The sequence below is a fragment of the Meleagris gallopavo genome, chromosome 26, assembly GCF_905368555.1.
Source record: "Meleagris gallopavo chromosome 26, MGAL_WU_HG_1.1, whole genome shotgun sequence".
Lineage (NCBI taxonomy): Eukaryota > Metazoa > Chordata > Aves > Galliformes > Phasianidae > Meleagris > Meleagris gallopavo.
Window position 1 is genome coordinate 214,212 of NC_139429.1, and position 18,166 is coordinate 232,377.

The following is an 18,166-nucleotide window of genomic DNA, read 5'->3' on the forward strand; positions in this document are numbered from 1 at the left end:
CTCTAGTCCAGTCGTGGCTTACAGCTCTTAACAACGTGCTCTCAACACTTGAGCTTTAAAGCAAGATCCCCTGCACAGCCTGATTTCTAAGAAAACAACAATAAAAATAGGAAAGTCAGCAATTCCTCTCTAATGCTCCCCGAATTTAGCGAAGGGGCAACGTAAGTGCAAGGTACAGGAAAGAGCAGAAATCTCTCAGACAAAGCCCTGCTGAGGTCACAACTCACCGCCTCCCTCTGAATTCATACATCATTGCCCAATTAGCACAAAACGAGGCTGCCTTACCGTCTGTGGGTGCTCGAGGAGCCACTGCACGAAACGTTCCACAGCCACTAAAGCAAAACTTCTGAGTATGGGTCACAGCCTGGGAAAGAAAATGGTGAAATATTGAACATGGAAGGAAAACAATGAAATGGAAAGATGAAATATTACATAGAGGATGAAGCTTTTTGTGCTAGGTCCTTTGGCCCCATCAGTGAAGCCACTGCGGGCCACCCTGCAAGGGCACGTCTGCTCTGAGAGAACCTCTTATTGCAGGATAGGGCAAAAAATAGGAGGAATCAAGGATGTCAGGGGTGAGAATTACCCCTGGGGGATGAAAGGTGGACTAGTGGCTGATAACCACAACCCCCGGGGATGTGACAGGCATCTCCAACGAATGGGAAAAATATATCGGAGTTTTAGAGGTCGAACCGAGATGTGTCTGGAATATGAAGATGCGTTCGCTGCCAGTATATCCACAAAGGGAAAGCCACAGTTGTATCTCGTCCTGTCCCCTTCTGCTCCTCAGTAATGACAGCTCCCCAGCACAGGATCTCACAGTGGGTCAGTGGTACAGTTTGGGTCTGAAAAGGAGAAAACAGGGAAAAAGACATGAAGCTGCCGCTGCTGTTGGCCATGCCCCTGTTTTGCACTGGCTGAGTGCAACCATTCCCACAGTTAATTATAATCTTTGCTTGAGTGTGAATGTGCCTCCACACTCCAGCTCAGGCTGCATGAACCAGGAAAGAGTCTTAATTCAAAAACAGGGGAGTGGATCAGGAGGTTATCTAATAAGCAAAAGTCCGTATAAGTGTTAGAGATGATGCTGCCTCTCCCAAGGATCTGGTCTTTAAGGATGCTGAGATTGGGATTTCTAGGCCCTTCTAAGCAGATCAAGTGGCAGAATTTCCCTGCCTAAATGGGATTTAGCTGCCTAACCCACTTAGGTGCGTCTGCAAATCACCATATTTCTCAGTTCAGCTTTAATTATCTCACTAAATGCCTTCACAAATCTCCCTCTCTGCAGCGGTTCCTGTGTCAAAAAAAATAAAATAAAATAAAAATCCACACAGAAAGAAGCTTGCAAGGATGACTTAAAACCTGAGATTTCTTGTGACCAAGGCTGGCATATGGGTGCTACTCCTTGACAAGACAGAAGTCAGCGAGCCAGCGAGTCCAGGATAAAGATATCTGTTATCTGAAACCTTCTGCATCGCAGATAATAAAACAAACAAACAAAAAGACCGAGCAGTGACTTGCATGGCCATGGGTGCATTTTGTGTTGTTTTTTTCTCTTAAAAAAAAAGGAGAACATAGAAAATGTCATTCCTGGAAAACCGAATGACATCGAGGCCTCCCAGAGATGCTGGAAGCAAGTGGATGATTTCAAGGCAAAGAGACAAAGCTTCCCAGACCTCTGATACATACAGCACCTCTAGCATGCTCCTCAGATCTCCAATATACGTCTGATAAATGTCCCTCAATTTACATCACCTCTAGATACAAGGTGATAAACATCCCCTAAGATCTCCAATATAACCTGCTATATCTACACTGATATAAATCACCTCTAGAGAGCTGCTCAGATCTCTCGTATTTGTCTGATACATACATCTCTTATATATATCACCAGTCTGGAGCTCCTCAAATCTAAAATACACACCTGCTGTATGTGCCTACCACGACATACATCACCTCTAGAGAGCTCCCCAGATCTCCAGTGCACGCCTGATATATCTACCATGCTATATATAACACCTCTACAGAGCTCCTCAAAACTCCAATAAACATGTAAGTCCCTTGATAAACATCCCTTCCAGAAGGCTCCTCAGATCTTCAGCCTATATCTGCCTACCACGATATATATCATACGGTACAGACCTCCTCAGATCACTCGTATGTGTCTAGGATATATTTATACCTTGGGCTACAGCTGCTCAGACCTTGAATGCACGTGGGACATATGCACCTGGATATGCATCACCTAGAGGAGAGCTTCTGAGATACCCAACGTCCACCCAAAATATCTGCCACGCTACGCACCACGGCCCCAGCACTTAAGTGTTTGTTTCAGTATCACTCCCATGACTTCTCCACCCAAAATGCCATCTGACTTTCCAGCACTACAGTTTTGAGCACACCTTTATGCATCTGTTCTTGGCACAAAATCTTCTCCTCCCATTCAAAAACTGGACTCCAAATCTTAAAAAATGGAAGACTTGGTGAAGAAGATGGAAGGCCAAGAAGGCTCTCGGCTTCCTGACCCAGTGCAGGTCGTGCTGAGAGATTGAGAGACTCAACCTGGGTTATGCTGAACACTCAGACGGGTCTCGAGTCCGAAACTCTTCAATTGCAAACATCATTAAGGATATTTATAATCAGGAATAAAAACCTATGGCTCGTGCCTTGGCAGAGCAAGCGCAGGCTGACGCCGAATACTAGTCAAGGAGCTGGGATGTGACCTGCTTTGGATGTGTCTTGACAGTGTTCCAAAAGCTCTTATTTTTGCAGCAATTTGTCGTCCCTGTAAAGTCTTTTTTCCTCCCATGGGAGAGACTTTTGTCATCTGGCTTTGTTTGTGTGAACAAAGTGTGAGACCTGGAAGAAAAGGAGCAGATAAATAGAGCTTTGCAAGTGCTAAAATAGCTCCTGAGCAATGCTGATCTCCATCTTCAGAGCTGATCAGGGCTGCGGTCTTGGATACTGCACGCACCTGTTTTGACAGGACAAAAATACAGCTTGCATGGCTTCTGCACAAAAGATGCAGCTCTTATGGCTGTCACAAGGAGCACAAATAGCCAGTCCCACCAGCAACGCTTCCCCAAACACTCTTGCAAAGGGAGGTAAATCTTCATTAGCCAGCACACACTTTCAGCAACTTCAAAAGGCATCCTTTGAAGTTTATCAGAGGCCTTTGAAGTCCTGAAGACGCGAGAGGGAATGGAGATGTCGCCTCCAAGCTGCTCCATGGCAGATGCAGCACCCAGTGCATGGAGCAGCTGCTGGAGGGTCACAAACAAGACACATTGGTGGCAACGATTTGCAGTCCTGGCACAGACTGCATCTACAGCAATCCCCAAACACACCCTAAATCCCCATTTACCCGACTCGTATCGTGTCCGTCAGTGAAGACAGAAACCCAGGTAAGGTACCAGCATCCCAGGACTTCAGCCTGTGCTCAGGATGCAAAAGGCTGCTTCCTTTGAGCATCCCTTTAGAAGGATTTAATTAAGTATAAGGAAACACCGATTAACATTTAGCAAAAAATAATCATTAAGGATTGTTGCAAAAAACGATGTTTCCTGGCACGTTGACTTGTTTCCAGTGTGACCAAATTGTAGTGTTTCCAACGTCAGCAGCTCAGTGCTGTTTAACGGTGGCTCAGTTTTTAACAGACTCCATGCCAGCTCCTCTGACCTGAGCAGGAACAACAAACACTGACATCCCTGATAACGCTGCTGGCTTTGCTGAATTTTTTCGTATCTCACTCCAAGCTGTGCCATCTCCAAACTCTATACCTGTGGTGAAAATTGGAGAAACCCTATCAGCGTGAAAAGTATTATAAATGAGCAAAACCAAGACTCAAATTTCAGTTGTGCTGTTTGAAGTGCACCAGTCACAATTAAGAGGTGATGACTCCTCTCCAAGCACAACAGCAGCTCCAACACCCACTGCAAGCCGAATAAGGAGCACTGCAAAAACTCCTTTGATTGTGTTTTGTTTTTTCCCCATCGGGCAATTTCAGAACAAAACACGGCCCAGAGCTGCAGGGTGGGAGCACCTGAAGGCGCAAAGAGCAACCCGGCCTTCTCACCCATTCCTCCCACCTTCCCAGAGTCACAAGCTAACCCTGATGATGCCATCATCACCAAAATATTTGAAATGTGTCAGTATGCACGCGCTATTTCCATATTTCTGAAAAAGCAAAGCCGTGCACCAACCACAGATGAATCCACGAGCAGAGCCCCTAGAGGTGATTTGCATCCTCGGAAGTGGGGGGAAATGTAAAGAAATACGGGAATCTCCCCGCCAGGCACATGTGTGCACATCTGGGCACGGGGAACAAAGCAGCTCACCACACTGCACCAATAAATAATGGAAAGTCAAAGTGCCCCGCAGGAGCGGCCCCACGCTGTTCAGCCTTGGGCGAGATGGAGGAAAATTTGGTGCCCATGAGGTCTGAACAGTGGGATTAATAACACATCAATTTTAATGCAGGGTGGGTCGTTTTGTGTTGTATTTCTTTTTCTTTCCCCTCTCTCTTTTTTTTTTCTTTTTTTTTCTGCTTCACAAACAGCAAAGTGAATGTTTGAGCATCTCTGCGGGGGGTTAATGAGGACTCTGATTAGTTATTCAGATTTGCCGATGCTGCCTCCATCCATCCTCTGATGGGGAGTAAAGGGAAAGGGGTTGCAGAAAAGCTCTTTAAAACGACCTGCTTGGCTTCACAGCCTGGGTCTGCAGGCTTGAGGGTTCCCAAAAAAACCCAGTGGTAGAAAAGTACATTGGGAAGACGTGCAGATCATTTGTGGGGTGAACAAAATGCTCTTGTGACACAATGTGTGTCAGGCAATGCTGATTCCTACAAAGACTTGAAGGAAAACATTGTTCTTATTTCACGTGAAAAACAAATTCTTGGTTCTCTTAATAACATTCTCTTGCAATTCCAGTATGAACCATAGGAGCAAACACGATGGAGGCAAGGAGGTAAGGAAAGTAAGGAAAGAAAGCCGGGAAGGGAGGAAGAGAGGGAGGGGGGGAGAGATGGAGAGATGGAGAGAGGAAAGAAGGACAAAAGGAAGAGCTGGGATGTGCAAAGAAAGACAAACTGGAGCCACGCTGGTTCAGTGAATGCCAGGCAATGCTGGGGTGCTCCAAACCAAACATGCTCTTTTCCCGGGATCACCTCCTCCATATGCTTTGTTTCTGTTTTAAATGGCATGCTAATTGTTCTGAATTAAGAGCTCCAGCTGGAGGAGCAAACAAGCAATTTGCAACCTTGAAGATAATGCCCAACTTATCTCAAGTGATTTAAGTTTTTGGGGAAATCATGCCCTTTTGGTGTGGAGTGTGAATGCTGACCTGAGAGATCATCTGAGCGCTAAAATCACATTGCTGAGATGATGAATGCACCCATTTAGCAGAAATGGATATTACTATGTAGCGACAGCTGGGGGTAGGATGGTAAGGAAAAGAAAGAGAAGAAAAAGAAAAAAAGGAAAAAAAAAGAAAAATTTGCATATGGCTTCACATTAAAGACAGTAGAGATATAGGCTGCACTCTTCACTGTCGGGCAATCCAAAATCTGTAGTAGGGCTCATGAGTACTTTCTCCCTAATGTTTTTGGTGTTTTTTTTGTGTGTATTTCATTTACATTTTGTTCCAAAATATGCACACTCTCAAGAAAATAAATCTTTCAAGCTTTATCTCTTTGCCCTCTTTCATCTCTCTTTCCCTTTCTTCATTTGCTGCTAGATGCAGGAGGCGAGAGAGAAAGGCTGAAATGATTATTTTACAATTCTGGATAGTCAACATTAAAGAAAACATTGTTGTTGTTTTTCTTTAAAAATAATTATTATTTCCAGCAAAAACAATGACCATTTGAAATAATCCATTTTGTCTGCCAGATGTGGGACTGAAGAAGCAAAGTTTATCTCCATCTCACTGCCTGTTATGCCAAGAGGAACAAGTAACAAGTACTGCCGGCAGTGAAAAGGACCCAAAGAACAGTTACTTCTCCAAAGCGCAGCGTAAGCGCCGAGGAAGTGCAAGAGGAGCTGCCCATGACCGCGACCAAATGTCTGCCACCATTTACTGCTGCGGGCAAATTCCTGCTGCTGCCCCCCAGGGCTGAGCTGGGACTCAGCGTCCATCCACTCCCAATGGCCGCCCAGGGGCAGCATCCCATCAGAGGACACTGACGGCCCCACAAGGTCCTCTGAGGAAGATGCAACAACATTCTCCTTGTCTGTCTCTATTCACGAAGAAACAAGGGTTTGGTTGCGCCCCAAAGAAAGGAAATGAGAGCAGACCTCAGTACTGATGCTGCAGCGTGGGCTCAACCCTTGGGAAATCCCTCTGCCAGGACTCGCACAGCCCCGGAGGCCCAGGATGAGACAGGAGATGCCGCCAGTCGTTCTGGCACTGTTACCAGCAATGGCGGCCCCTGATAGAAGGCCAAAACTCGAGCGAGGCAGTCTGACACCGCACCATTCCCAACACGCCCCGTTACGCAGATTAATCCTTCTTGATGGAGAATTACAATTAAGGCTCCATCTTAAGGAGATATCAGCAATCAGATATCTTATCAAATGCCACCTCAATTATTCAAATAATCCCTAGCTCTAGATTTGGGTGCTGTTTAGGGAAAGTGGTCCCATTAATGTGCTGACACTTCCCCATCACGTCCGACATCCTCAACTTCATGTCTGATTATAGAATTTGCATTCAATTTAATTTTTCCATCTGGAGTAAATGAATAATCCGAGTACCTACCCCATCCTTAATTACATTTGTTAAATTAAAAACCGGGATGTGAGAAATTTAAATGCACGAAGCTGTGTGGCCAGACAAACTGCTCGTTCAACCTGCCATCTCCTGCTCCGATTTCTTTTCCTTCCCCACAGCCACGCATCAAAGAAATTACAGCAAGAAAACAAAAATTCTTTATAAATGATGAAACAATAGATGATCTTTTGACATTTCCAGCGCTGTTTGCAGGAGAATGAGATAAAATGTAATAAATTCATATACTTCTGTGTGTTTCTTGGCTCCAGCAGCTAAAATTTCCATCTCTTTATGCAGAAGTCCTGGGGAGCAGAAATCCTTGATAATGCCAAACAATTCGACACTTTATTTTCTCTTTACTCCACACCACGCAAAACACAGGCTTCAAGCTGCCAGCTGCTGGGAGTGAAACCAGATGCCACAGCCCTTTTCCATATGGAAACAGAAATCGCTCCGTCTGGGGGAGGACGTGAGCGCAGTGCTCTGTGACCCCGGGCTGCTACCAGCAAAAATGAAATAAAATATTGCAATGGTGCAACTGGAGTTTGTTACCCCTGGCCCAGTTTGGACCAAACTCTGCTGTCACCTCCCTGCGGAACAGCTGGGAAGGTTTGCCCTCAGCAACCAAACTGCCTAATTTTCAAACAAAAAGGTAGCAGCGGAGGGGGCAAATCCAAGCACTCAATGTGACTTTTTTGAAACAGTTTTGCTGAAGCTCGATAAATTCCCATTCTTTTGGAGAAATACACCCTGATGAAACTTGAAGTGCTGGCATTAAGAGGTTGATTCAAGGTGGTGGTGAGAAAAACGTCCAGCCCGATAAAAATAATAGTTAAACACAAATTGAAGATAAAGTGTTTATGGCTTTGGCCATTTTAGGAGCAATACTACATACATCACATGCTGGGAAATGTTGGATAAGTATATTTGGCTGTTGATTCCTGTCCAGATGCCAGCGACAACAAAAATGTCCAGGAAAGTCTGTTCTTAGTGCTCCCAAAGACGATTTGAATTAAATAACCTGTATGTGGGTAAGTAACTGCGCAATGGTAATAATCCCCTGGTTTGGGGCTTGCGAGGCTGGTAATAAAACACGGCTAAAAATACTCAGGAAAGCCACGCTCGGGTAAAGTGAGACAGGTGAGAGCAGAGCCCAGAATAGCTCTTCTCTTTGCTCTCAGCATGCTCTGAGCTCCAGAGACATTTCTGCACTTCAGGAAAGCTGGATTTGACTCATCCAAAAAAAAAAAAAAAAAGCGACATTGGAGGGGTGCAACAGGGTGACCCCAACCCAATCCCAACAGCAGGGTTTGCCCATCAGAAAAATCCCTTGGATGCTGCAGTTCCTCTTCCTTTCCGTCTGTCTGCTTTGTTTTGAGTTAACAGTTATGGTGCCGGAGGAGAAAACATCACGTTTTAGCAATGAGGTCCCCGGTGAGTCTCTTTAAAAATTAATTAGTGCCATGCAACATATTAGCTATGAATAGTAATTTTAGCTTTTGTAACTACTTTACCGCCTTCCACACCACCAGCATTCCCATTTTATGCAGTCCTTCCAGCCAACTGGACCCTAACACCACAGGTACCAAGGAAATTGCTGCCTGCATCTCCTGGAAATCCACCCTCGAGACATCACACATCCCCCACTGTGTTTTCTGTGGTGCTTTTGAATAAACAAAGGCAATGGTTGCTGACTGCCTGCAAAGTTGGCATCGTCCACAGGTGCAGGCTCGCGGCATTCCAACTCTTCTCCAAGGGCAAGAGCCTGGCCAGAATCCCATCACTTCTGCATTAAGGTGAGTGCTACATGGAAGAAGCCGAAAATCCCTCCAAACGCCAAGGAGAGACCCTTCCCGAGTCAGGAGAGAAATCACCCCCTGGGACCTTGCTGCCAGCGCTGCAGCCACTCTGTACCGGACAAGACTTGCAGACATCGTCCCTGCTTAGTGACAGCTGACCCCCTCCACTGCCATGGGGACACCGAACGAGACGCCGTTCCACACTGCGGGGCAGGAAAGCCCCACACAAGCAAAGCAGCCGGTGCTGAGGAGCCTCACCACATCGTCTGCCTTCAGGTGGATGGCGAAGCCAAGGGGAATTTGCAGGGACATCTGGAATGTGTTCATTTTATGGCATGTTTCATATCACGGACAGGTACTTTGAAGCAGTGAGCAGTAGCAGGGCCGCACGTCCCCCTGGGTGGGCTGCGGTTTGCGCTTGCAGCGTGACAAAGGGGCTGGGGACACAGAGCTGACGTTTTCCAAACACAGCTTTGTGCCTCTGGGGACAAATCCAGCAACAACTTTAAAACCAAAAGGAAAAATAAAGGATAGGAGTGGGAAAAAAAAAAAAAAAAAAAAAAAAACCACCATCCTCCAAGCATTTAAGTGATGTTGATCCCCACATCAGGCCATTAACAGTCCCATCACAAATTGTAAATGACTCAGATAAATTAAATGGCTTAGCAGCTGCGACAGAACACCCTTCTGAAGATTCATTTGTTTCATGGAAAAGAAATTAGTCAGGAATTTAAAATCTTTCCAGCAGCTTGATGCAGACACCCTGCTAAAGCCCACATGTTGGTGCGTGCAGGCCCTGAAGGAAAAGTCCTCTGCTATCATCCCAAATCTGGAAAGCTGGAAACAACCATCCCAAAGCTGGGGATGAGCATTCCCGAGCAGGAGACAAAGACATGTGCCTGTTAGCATGCTGCTAATGAGGCTGCACCTCTCCCATTGGCCAACAGCAAATGTATTAAGAGACTCAAGCAATGAACAGTCCTTAAAACAGTAAGATTCAGCTCAAACACCTGCAATGGAGAGGGAAACCCAGCAGCAGAGAACAGCAGTGACCGAGATGCAAAAAAGAAATGGGGGTGATGAAGTGCAAGAAGGTGGGTTTCTCTCCTGGGGGCACAGAGCTGCAGTGATGACTCACCCCCGGGGCAGAGAGCTGCAGTGATTCACCCCCCTGTGCAGCACAACGCATTGATTTCCCCAATCCCAAGCAGAACGACAAACCCCAAACCTCTGCAACAACCCTGACAGCCCCAGACAAGGAAATACTGGGGCCAAGCCGTGCTTGCCAGTCTGCAAGCTGAATGCCCTTCCTCCCGTGTCAACACCCGAAAATAATGTGTTAAACCACTTCTAAGAGCTCGCAGCGTTCAGAGGCCTCCGCGGCTCCCACTGCTGTCACCCCCATCCCCGTCCCTTTTCACTCATGCAAGATTGAGGTTTTTCGCCTTCAGCCACATTCATACTTTATTGCACAGGCAGCACCATCTCAAACCTCCTTTTAGTCGAAGTTCAGAGCTATAAAAGATGCAAAACGCTCCTAAATTATTCACAGAGAGTTTCAGTAGGAGGTGGTAACAGCAGCACCGTGGGAAAAAACGAAGGCTTTGGGGACGGAGCCACAACCTGAGTTGTCCCCTTTTGGGTGGCAACCTCTTCTTGCAGTTGCTGAGGGAAGGAAGTGGAGGAAACGACAAAATAAAGGAGTGTGAGGAATTCAAGGAGCACCCATTTTTCAGATCTAACACACCGGACTGTTTGGATGTTACTTCTGCTCGAAAATAGGAGTTTCTTTTTTTTCCTTTCCACTGCTAAGCACTGTACAGTGTGAGCTGTTTGCTGCTCTGGGAGGCTGGGAGACCTGCAGCATTCCTGGCCCTCAGAACCACTGAGCTGTATTTGCCTTTTGGCGATGCTGAAACCTTCTCAAACTTCACAAGACTGGAAGAAAAAAAATTAAAACGTGGCACAGGAGGAAAAAACGCAAACCATGAAATCCCATCTTGGCAAGGAGGGATGGAAGCAAACAAAAAAATGGGGAAAATGTAATAAGAAAGTCGGAAGCGACTTTGCACTTCAAATACACCCAGCTTTCAAAGAAGGAAAGCTGTGACAGCCTTTTCCTTCCCCGCTCTCTGTTCTGCTCCGCTCTGCTCAGCATTCGGTTGCTCCGGGGATGGGATCCCACTCAGCCTTCAGCTCCGGCTGTGGGCAAACCCCAACAACCCCACACACAAAACCACGAAAGTAGGGCACCAAGCCCTGCAAGACCCAAACTCAGCTTGATGCTCACTAATTACCCTGTAATAGTATTTATATGCTGCCGGCACGCTCGGAAATGCAGCTCCTAATAACCGAGGTCTGCATCAATATTAATGCCCTGGCTTGACTCTCTATACTCGGGGAATGGTGAGAGACAAAGAAACATCACAGCAAAGTGAAGGGGGAGATGAAAAAATATACATTTTTTTTGTGTTTAGCAGGAAGGGAGTGCTTGAGATCAAATGATGGGATCCCCATGGGTGAGGATCAGCCGTGAAAGCAAATATAAATTGTAGGCTCCCAATGATCTTCCCGTGGCAGAAATTTCCTGCCATCCGTAACCCCCAAATTCAGCTCCCCGTAGGCAGGAGTGGGCTGGGAAAACACCTCTTTCCTTGTTATGGGAATGAATTTCTGAAGTTTGGGGCTGATCAGCATTCCACAGCCTGAGTTGACAAGCAGCAGCAAATGCAAAATTCCAGGTCTGGGGTTGGCTCAGCACAAACAACCAAACCCTTCCTTCCGGGAAGCATCCCCTTTCAGTGACACTTCAGTTCCTAAGAAAAGAAGGACCGCATCCCAACATCTCCCAGATGCGCACACAGACGCACGCTCCACCATTCGCAGAAATGCGGGGGACACAGCACAAGTTCCAAGTGTGCCCTGGCACACTCTGTAATTCCACTTAATTCTTTTTTCTTAATAATTTCCATGCAGAGACACTTGGCACACTGGGAGCATTTAGGCAGAGTTTAAATGGAGTTAATAAACTATTAATAGCCTGCAGTAAGCTGTGATAGATCGGAGCTGCATGTGCTGTGCGCCCGGCGGAAGGTGTTATTGCTGCTGTCTGCAGTCAGCGCACAGCACAACAAATCACAGGATCTTCCACAGGAAATCCAGCTGGGAAATCCCATGTTTGTGGGGCAAGATGCACACGGCCAGGATTTCTTCCACCAGAGGAATCGGGCGATGGGAGCTGACGAGGCGTTTCCCTGCAGAGGTTGGTGCGCGTTAACCCGTGCCTTGACCCTCTAATGGGTGTTGATTCGCCTTCCTTAGTTATTAGCATTCAAAGAAAGCGTGTGGATGCCATAAAGTTCACATTTAGCAGAGTAGCATGCCAGGAACTCCATGTTAGGACGTTCCCAGCTCTTCATCTTTCTGTACTTTCATTTCCACGCAAGTTGAGAATCGCCCTATTTTTAGGCAATTCCAAATGAGCAAAAGGCAAATGGCCGAGTGCTCCTGAGGATGGATGCTCTGCCTTGAGGAACAAAGCAAGGTTATGAACAACCACTGGACATGGATTTATTTGCACACTTATTAAGTAACAGCCATTAATACAGCGCTGATCCGTCAGAGCAGAGCTGATCCCGTGTCCACGGCTGTGCTGAGAGGAAGCGTGACTCAAACCAACTGCCCAAAGACTGCCATAAAAGTCAAATACTGCTATAAAGTGACTTCAGATATTAAAAGAAATCCCCCCGAAGAGACTATTTGTCACCTCGTTTGGCAATTTTGGCTGGAAACGGCACTCTGCACTTGTAGCCTTGGCCATCAATTCTGGTCGAACTCGAGATCTTTTTCAAAAGAGCCACTGAGGGACCCAACGGAAACAGCAATTTTTCCTACAGAAACAGAAATTTTCCCAAAGCTGAAATCTTCTCTCTGTTCAGTATTTCCTTGTTCTAATTTGTGGAAAGAACTGAGGATGTCTGCTTTTGTGGATTTTTTTCTTTGACTGGAAGAAGAGCTGTCTATGAGAAGGGCTCAGAGGGCAGAAATGAGACTTTCAGGAAAAGTCTTTCTCTGAGACTTCCAATGGATTCCCATTCAAGAGACACTGAGCAGCAGCATCCCAAAAGCAGCCCCCAGAAGTGTTTTTCCACGTTTCTTTGTTGATGAAGAAGTGGAGGAAGAAGAACCACAAGAAGAAGCAAAACTTTGGCCCACTTTTTCCCGTGGTGAATGTGCGGTGCTCATCACTTCTGAGGCATCGAGAAATGCTGTTTCTCCAATATCACCATATCAGCTCATAAGATGGGCCGTTCCTATCACTTCCAGGACTGAAGGAAGCACTGCTTTCCAATCACCAGGGAAAAACCTCAAATCTCCACAACCTGAAATGCCTGCAGGACTTCCAGTGGCCATTTTTGCCCAATTCTCTGGATGCAACCGCCCCAAATAGGGATTTGCCAAAACAAAACACCAACAACCCAATCCCTGTTGAATTGGAAAGACAGCCAATTAATTAACTGCAAACTGGCAGAAGCCAACCTGAAGTCACTGCACTTTCTGTCTGGCCATCCATGCTGGACACGGCTTTTTTTATCGGTGTTTGTCCCCATTTTCTTTACACTGAGATGGGAACAGCAGGCACTTCGATGAATAAGAGCAATAGCCATTTGAGGCTCACTGTAGCTTTTTGCCTCTCTGTTGAGATATTATTGGCCTACGTCCTACACAGCTGCTCCCAGCTGAATAGAGGCAGCCCACCTCCAACGCCAGCGGGTGATGGGATTTGGCCACCAACCAACATGGGAAAAAATACAACTGTTATTTCGTTGGTTATTTTCTCTTTCTTTCTTTCTTTTTATTTATTTATTTATTTATTCCCAGTTGATTTATTTGGGCCCTTTTTTTTTTTTTTTTTTTTTCACTTGGAGGAACATGTGCTGATATATATCCAATATTGCAGTTCTACAGAAAAGAGAAAAAAACCTCCTTGCTGTCTTTTGCCTGCCAAAGGCTGCAAGTCAAGAGATGCCACCATGGGATGTCAAAAGCAGAGCAATCTCCTCCAGGGGAGAAAGGCAAAATCTCACGTCAACATTGCAAATCTCAAAGGCCTCCAATGAATACAGCCCAGTGATGCTCTCTGATTCACTCCGATGTCTCACCGGCTTAGTGCAGGGAAAGCTCATTTTTGTGCTTTCCTGAGGTCTCCGAAATGGCAAACAGGGAGTCCAGGATTATTTCATACCAAGTCTGGGGTGAAACAGCGCATTTTTTGTGCATCTGGTCTCCTCTGAAGGAAGAGCACCAATGGCAAGGAATGGCCCTTTCTCCAAACCATTCATTCAGAATGGAGAAAAATGCAAAGTTTTGAAATGCCTCGATGAAATTTAATTTTTGTTTGAATCAACAGCTTCACTCTGTGCCATTTTAATGCTATTTTAAGTTGAAATGTCAATTTGAAACTAACATTTAAAAATGTCAAAACATTTCAAGTCTGCAGACAGAGCTGATAGCTTTTGCTTCCATGTGTCCAAACAGAAATTGCTTTTGGAATTTTACCCTGAAAAAATGAAAAATCAATATTTTGACTACTTGGAATGAAAACAAAGTTAAAACGTAGTATTTCCTGCAGGATGCAAACAATATTTTCTGACAAGCTGTAATCACCAAAACCTAATCTGAACCAAATGTTTGCTACCAAGGGCCGCTACAGATACGCGAGAAGAGACACGAAATGGGGGTTTTGTTATCGCTGTCTGTCTGAATCCTTTCTTCCCGGCCATTTCCATGTTTCCACGGCCCCTCTCTCCTATTACATCCCAACAGGCTCCAGCAAGGTCAGGCTGGGAAGCCCTTCCTACCAGCCAGGCTGTTTCCGACACACTGCTTTTTGTTATAAGGACTTACTGTGGGAAAACCTGGAAAAAAGGCACTGCAGTTTGATTTTTGAGGGATTTGCAGCCCTCCCATCAGCACCAGTTTGGGGGACGAGGGGAGAATGCACCCAGAGCTGCAGGGAGCGGCCCTGTGTCAAATCCCATATCGACGCCGTTTGGCAGAGATCTCACCTTTTAAATTCCTGCCTTGGAAATGTGTTGCCAGAAAAAAAAAGAAAAAAAGGCAAAGGAAAGCAACCTGTGCTGGTCGTCTGAATAAAAATCAGGTTTACTAATTTTTCCTACTCCTTGCAAAACCATGGAGGTGCACAAAGAGGCAAAAGCTGCTCCTGTGGGGACTCTGGGGGCTGCAAAGGAATCTGCTCGGCCTGAAGATCGCGGTCCCGGCCGCCTCCATCACCCGACGGCTCCGTCCCCAAATTTCTCTCCTCGCGTTTTCCCTCCGTGGCGCTGAGCCCCGCGTGGGGAATAGCACAATTATCTCGTCTCGCCACATTTTTCCAGCCCTGCCTGAGGTTTAATTAAAGCCAAGCGCAAAAACACAGAGGAGAAAGCGCTTCGTGTTGATATCACCCCGCCACATGCAGGGAAAAAAAAAGAAAGAAAAAAAAAAAGGGGGGGAAATAAAACCTTTATCGCAGACTTTTTAATTTGTTGAACCTCCCAGCTTGGTTGGATATTGCTCCTTTATCGTATTTCCCTTAAAGAAGCGCATACAAATCCATATACAAGGGGATGCACGAGCGCGTGGGTGCATAAGCATATATATACACACGCATGCCATGATACACACGCTCCCTCCATATATAAAAATATATATTTAAACGTTCCCTAATCCCCTGTAATCTCCTTGAATTACACCTAAAACGCCCTCCATGCAGGTGACCTTTCCACAAAAGGCTGTTTCTATGCCAACATCATTGTTTGATTCAGTCAAGAGAAAAATACGGCACAAAACCGCCTTTAATTATCTTAACTCGACGGCGCAGACTGCGTGCTGCAAACATCCCGTCTGGGGGAAAAAATGTCAACATGAAATATTAATTAATATCCGGAGGGTTGGAGGGTTCGCACAGGGCGCGGCTCCTCGGCCACCGACTGCATGGTTGGGCTGCAAAATTTTGCTCAAATTCTCGGTATTGCTTTTGGGTGAGACTCCCATCGCGGTGGTCATTTTTGAGCCAAATCCTGTGGTTTTCACCCTCCTGTGCCCTCTCCCATCTCACCCGAACTCTGGCCATCGGTTCCCTCGGAAGCAGCCACGCAACTCCAGCACACAGAAGTCTGAAAGTGACCCATTTGTGGCGAGGGGGGCTTGGGGGACCCCACCTCCCGCTGCTCTCCCAACGCGCCTTTCCGTCACTCAGCCCCTATCAGCGCTGCTCCTCCGCCCGCTCTCCCACCCGACCCCAGCGCCAGCACTGCCGTCTCCCGCTGCCCACCGAGGCGACGCGGCGCAAATTCCTGCGCTTTATTTATTTGTTCTGACTCGACCCCGACACCTCGGAGGCTCTCAGAGGAGCGCTGCTCCCCGACGGTGCAGAGGATAAAAATACTGGTTGCCATGGGAACGTAAACTCTGGAGTTCGAAAATATCGGAATTAACCTCGCGCTAATTTGGGTCCTGAAGGTGGGGTTTCACACCGGTGGGTTGGGGGAGTTGGGGAAACAGAGGCCGCGATTCACCCAGCGGCCCAGCGGCCCCTTTTCTCTCGCAGATGTTTTCCCACTGCTGGATGTTCCCATTTTGGGTTTCAGAAAAAATTTCAGAAAATGAAAAATAAGGAAATAGCTTTCCTCTCATCTGTCAAAATTAAGGCTTTTTTTGGCTACAAATGCACCACGATCACTTAATAACGGCTAAATTACAGCAATGAGGCTTCAGCACCCGCGATGCTCAGTGAGTTCTGCCCAAACCTGCAGCGCCCGTGGCTCCGAGCGGTTCGGCCGCTCTGCTGCTGGGGCACAAAAGCAACTCTGGGGGTGGGGAACTCCAAAGGAAAGCAAACAATTTTTGGCTTCATAATAAGGCGATAAATTTGGTGTCAGCAGCCAAAGGATAGGCAGCGGGTCACAGCAAAAGCTGAACAGCAATAAAGGGATTATGAATTAAAAGGGGGCATAGTTAATCCTCTGTGCAAAGAAAGATCCCCGTCATTAAACCTGAGTTTCCAAAGGCGAAACAGAAGTGGGAATTCATTCCTCTTTGCAGAAAAAACACGGAGTTACTGGAACTAATTTGTTGCCGACTACAATAAACTGACTCCATTCCGACACTGGAGGGACGCTGCAAGTTTTGCAGTGCAGTGCAGTGCATCTGCAGGCTTCACAAGGCGATGCACTGCACTTGCTCTCTTTGCAATGCAATGCAATGTGCACAAAGGTTTTGCAATGCGATGCCCTTGCAGGATTTTGAAACTCCGCAAAGCGTTTTTGCAGATCTCCACTTCATGCACGTTTGGACTTTTGCCACTTGGCAATGCAAAGCCTGTTTGCTCTTTCATAAAAATTATTTTTACTTCGCAACTTTGCAGTGCAATATCCGTTTGCATTTTATTTTGTTTTTTTGCAACTTTGCTTCCTCTGTCACAAAACTCCATGTGACAGCAGAGCTGGCTGTCTGCACAACTATTGGCACTATTTAAATATATATATATATACATATATATATACACACATATATATACATATATATATACACACATATATATACACATATATATATACGAATGCATTATAATGTGTCACAATAAAATTATGCACTTGCATATATGTGCATACATGTGTAATATTTTCACACACGTATTTATTTATATGCATGTATTACATGTAAGTTTTTATAGGTGTGTATTATTATTATTATTATATGTACGTCTTTACATACGTGAGCTTCATTCCTCGCAGCAAATATTTGTTGTAACGTATAATAATGCATTTTAAATATGGGAATGCAGAAAGCAGATCTGAGGAGAATGTGATCCCGAAAAGGCCCAGAGAGGGATGAAAGGGCAACAGGGCCACAACACAAATGCACTGAGCTCTTTGATGTTTGCTCCTTGTTACAAAAGGATGATGCTGGTGCCAGATTGCAGCCCTGAGAGCCGTTCCAAGCCGTCCCCCTGGCCCTAAACCACACTTTTTCCCCCCAGAATCCTTCACTGCCTCATACAGAGGGAGATGCTGCATGTAGGACACAAAGTGATGGCCACAAGTTGTGCCAGAGGAGGCTCAGGTTGGGTATCAGGAATATCTCTTCTCCCACCGCGCGGTGCCGCACTGCACAGCTGCGCAGGGGGCGTTGGGCCACCGTGGTTCCACTACAGGAACTGAGGGGATGCGGCACTGAGGGATGTGGGCACGGTGGGGTGGGCTGGGGTTGGACTGGGGATCTGAGAGGTCCTGGGGATCTCATTAAGGTCCAGCCTTAATGATTCTGTGACTCTGTGAGACGGCAAAAGCTTTCCGTGCTCCAAAACAGCTCAGCCCCAGAATGGACGCTGCCGGATGGGACAGTGGCCGTATGCACCGCTCTCCTTGGGAGGGAGGCAGAGGAGCAGAGGTGTGGAGCAGCGCTCCACCATTCCCACCCAGCCCTGTTTGTTAGACCTCGGCTAATGAAAACAAGCCAATAAAAGGCACGTCGAAAATATATTCATTAGGATTTATAATGCTCATTAAAACTGGCTGTGTACAAAAGCATGA

General features: G+C 46.3%; 1 protein-coding gene across 4 annotated transcripts in view; it reads right to left on the bottom strand.

The window, feature by feature from the left end:
* The window catches only part of PKNOX2 (PBX/knotted 1 homeobox 2), a 64,756-nt gene that overhangs the window by 27,430 nt on the left and 19,160 nt on the right, over window positions 1–18,166 (bottom strand). For 2 of the 4 annotated variants that reach the window (XM_085209219.1, XM_085209217.1), the window contains exons 3-4: window positions 694–845; window positions 286–364 (exon numbers count right to left, since the gene is read on the bottom strand). The gene's annotated coding sequence lies outside the window, so the exon portion shown is untranslated. Of the gene's footprint in view, window positions 1–285; window positions 365–586; window positions 846–18,166 lie in introns of all 4 variants that reach the window. The other 2 variants (XM_085209220.1, XM_085209218.1) reach the window with 1 other exon arrangement.